The sequence below is a fragment of the Arachis hypogaea genome, chromosome 10, assembly GCF_003086295.3.
Source record: "Arachis hypogaea cultivar Tifrunner chromosome 10, arahy.Tifrunner.gnm2.J5K5, whole genome shotgun sequence".
NCBI classification, from domain to species: Eukaryota; Viridiplantae; Streptophyta; class Magnoliopsida; order Fabales; family Fabaceae; genus Arachis; species Arachis hypogaea.
In genome coordinates this window covers 83,743,579-83,747,910 of record NC_092045.1, presented here as the reverse complement: position 1 = coordinate 83,747,910, position 4,332 = coordinate 83,743,579, and positions in this window count along the sequence as shown.

Here is a 4,332-nt window from a genome sequence, read left to right as displayed (position 1 = left end):
TACTGGTCAGCCCCTTGACTTGCATGCGGATCCATACTCTCTCGTTGGGTCATCATCCGACACGACTGTTCCGACCAATGGGAGACCGCCACCTATTGCTACTACTACCCCCTCCCATCAGGAGCCTCAGATACAAATGATGCCTACTACGGGTGTGCTAAGATCATGCACTCAACAAGCCAATGAACCTTCCAACACTGCCTCACATGGTGTGCAGAGTGATCCAGCTATTGTAGCTCCCAGTCGAGCAGGATCTTGTGGCAAAAGACAAACCACATCTAATAGTACCCAAGATACTCAGGGTCAAGGAACATCCACTGCCACTTGTCACTCCAGCACAAGTGCTCTAAAGCTCAAATATGATGATGCCAAATGATTTGTTTTTTGCTTTAAATTTTATGAATAGCATGTCTCATTTTTACTAAGTAATATGTTGTTATCATTTTTTTGGTTTTTGATGTAGTTGGCACCCACCTAAGCCTGGATTGAAGCGTATTTCTCAGGTTTTTAAGGAAAACTACAACAAGCCTTGGCTGAGTTTTGATGAGGCAGATGATGATATTCAAAAAATATGGTGGACTGAGTGGAGGGTAAATTTTATCTACCTTGTTTTACGTATTTTACAATATTATATCTCATAGTATATTATACTGTCTCCTTATGTTCTATCAAAATTTCTGCAGCAACAAAATTGTTTTTGGGCTCAAAATATTCTGGTTATTTTTTATCCTCCCAACATTAGTTAATTATAGAGGAATGTATATACTATATGTCCTCCCAACCCCAGCCCCAGGTAGAAAACTTCCACCTATTCTGCAGCGACCAGGACAACCTCAGAGTTCTCAAAGGGAGGATGATTCTGACGATTTTGATGACTCAGATGATTATTTGGACGAGTATGAGTAGGTTATTTAATTACTTTACTTTGAATATTTTGTATTATTAGTAGATTGCAGTTTAAATGAATATAAGTCTAAGTTTAGTTATTTATCTTGTCTTGAGTCTTTATGTTAGAGGGTTATTTATTATTTTGATAAGTTTGTAAACTCATTATCTAATATTTAGTATAAATTTTAGTTTTATATTTAAAAGTTTATTTATCTTATTATCTAATATTCTGTTTAAATTTTATTTTTATATTTAAAAATTTATTTGTATTAATGGTTTACTATTTTTCAAATAGAAAAAAAATTAAAACATATAACTATTAAAATCGACGGCAAAGTTGTCGCTTTTAAAAGTTAAAATAGACAAATCTAAATAATTAAATCGACGGCAACGGTGTCGATTTTAATCAAGCACATATCGACGGCGTTGACGTTGATTTTATTAAACATATTATAGATAAAAGTGTTGTTGATTTTATTGAGTTAAATATCAACACAAAGGCTGTCGATTTTATTGAATCAATTATCGACAAAGAGGATGTCGATTTTAAATAATAATATTGACGGCAATGTTGTCAACTTTATTAAGAATATAAAATTCTCACACGCATATTACAGACGAAATGAACGTCGATTTCATTAAATTATTATCGATGGCCATGAAAGCCGTCGATTTTATTAGCATTTTGAAAAATCGACAAGCTTTATAGCGACCAACTGCGCCGTCTATTTTGCCGTCGAATTTCAATATTAGCCGTCGATTTGGCCGTCGATTTTAACGACATTTCTTGTAGTGAAATCAAATATCAAACAAGAAAAAACACTTATCCATTCGCGATAAATGTTCAATTCAAAGTCGTATCGTTTACACATGTGCAATCAAACTTAATCATCAAATCACCAAACAAAGGTTACCTATCACGATATTTTTGCCCAACCAATCTACTTCTATCAAACTCGTCTCAGTAACAAGGACCAATACATCAATGGCAATCTAAAACAAGTCATTCTCTAACTCAGTTATCAAACAAAAGACGAGATATTCTCGCTTTACTATCAAATCCTTAACAAGCATAAGGGACCAACATACCAACGGTAACTATGGCCTAAATCAAATACCAATCTATCAATTATTCAGATATCTATCAAGCCGAATCCAAATAGTCCAAACCAGATCATTCTCAACACACTAACTATTTCAAATAAGCCAAAACAAACTTGACAAAAGGCAAATCTATGCCTATCCAACAACAATCATACCATCAAACAGTCATTAAATATTACCAAAATAAAGTCAGTTCAAAGACTACCTATTACAAATTCCAAAAAGCCAAGACAAATTGGAAACTGTTCAACATACAAAGCCTTTCAAAAGTTTTTAGAACAAACTACCAAGACATCAATCTGCCAGGTTGTCATCCTCATCCTGGGCAACATTCTCGTCAACCACCAAAACTCCATCTCAAACCACTTTGCTGGGATCCATAACCGAGAAGTCAATATCGTGGGCTAACATCTTCGCTTGAGTGACAACATGCTCAAAACCTTTGGCAAAGGCATCTAAAATTTCTGTTTGCCGACTGTTCTCCAAGTTTTTCAATTTTATAGTCACCTCAATCATTTGAGTATACATAGTACAGAGATTGCTATCCCTCTTTTTCAGCAACTCTGCTTCTTTTTCATAGCTACTCTTAATAGTTTTCAGTTCTTCTTCTTTCTCCAACAATTTCTTTTTAACCTCGGTTATAATATCATCTTTCTTACCCAAATTAATTTTTAGCGTGGCCAACTCATCAGTTTTCTCTGAAAGCTCCTTATGTTTCATCTCCCTACTTCGGCCAATGCTCGCCAAATGGAATCCAAACACCTGAATAAATGAAATCTCATCAGCTAACTGACGTTAGATTTTTGCTAGTAAAGAATTTTATAAAAATAGTCGCGTTGTAGATATAGTTTCTAAACCAACAGAAATCCCTTCGTACAAAAGTTTTAGTTGTCACAAGTAACAAACCCCTTTAAAATTGATAACCGAGTATTTAAACCTCGGGTCGTCTTCTCAAGGAATTGCAGGGAGGTATGTTCTTATTATTGGTTATGAAAAAGTGTGTTTGGGGTTTTGGATTAAGGTAAAAGGTATGTTGAATGACACTTAAAATAAAATAATAATAACTGTAAAATAAAATCTTGGCAAAGTATGAAAATTCGGAAGTCCTATCCTAGTTATCCTTATCAATTGTGATGAGAATTGGAGTTTTCTCCCACTTTATTAACCTCTAACTATGAAGGTAAGTTAAGTAGATGAATTAATTCGAATCCTCAAGTCCCAGTCTTTCCTTGGGAAAAGTTAGAGTTATTGGATCACGAATCAATTCTTGAAGAATTCCAATTTTCAATCAACAATGAGTTTGATAACTCAAGAGTCACCAATTAATCAACCAAAACCAAAAGGGAAAATATCTAAATTAAATTAAAAGCATTCATATAAATAAAACAATCATAAACTGAAATACCTCAAATAACATTAATTAAGAAAATCAATCCAAACATAAAGAGTTCATAAAATAAATTGGGAAAATATATAAAAGGAATATTGAACCTGTAATTGAAGAAGATGAAAATATTCCTAAGTCCTTTAAGAGGAATCCTAATCCTAATCCTAAGAGAGAGGAGAGAGTCTCTCTCACTAAAAACTACATCTAAAACTAAAATTGTGAATTATGAGAGCCTGATGATGAATGGATACATTTCCCCACTTTATAGCCTCTAATCTGTGTTTTCTGGGCCAAAAACTGGGTCAAAATTAGCCCAGAAATTGCCCCTTGCATATTCTGGTACGTTCAGGTCGCGAGCAAGTGACGCGGAGGCGTCGCCCACGCGGCCGCGTGGATTGAAGTTCGCAGATGCGACGCGTCCGTGTGGATCACACGTTCGCGTCACCTAGCTTCAGAGCAACTATGGTATATTATATATCAAATTGAAGCCCCGGACGTTAGCTTTCCAACGCAACTGGAACCGCGTCGTTTGGACCTCTGTAGCTAAAGTTATAGCCGTTTGAGTGTGAAGAGGTCAGGCTGAACAGCTTAGCAGTTTCTCCAACTTCTTGTATTCCTTCCATTTTTGCATTCTTCCTTTCCATCCTCTGAGCCATTCCTGCCCTATAATATCTGAAAACACTTAACACACATATCAAGGCATCTAATGGTAATAAGAGAGGATTAAACATAGGGAACTTAAGGCCAAAGAAGCATGTTTTCAATCAAAGCACATAATTAGGAAGGCAAATATAAAACCATGCAAATAGTATGAATAAGTGGGTAAAGAGTTGATAAAATCCACTCAATTAAGCACAAGATAAACCATAAAATAGTGGTTTATCAACCTCCCCACACCTAAACAATAGCATGTCCTCATGCTAAGCTCAAGAGAAATTATAAAGATGAAGAGG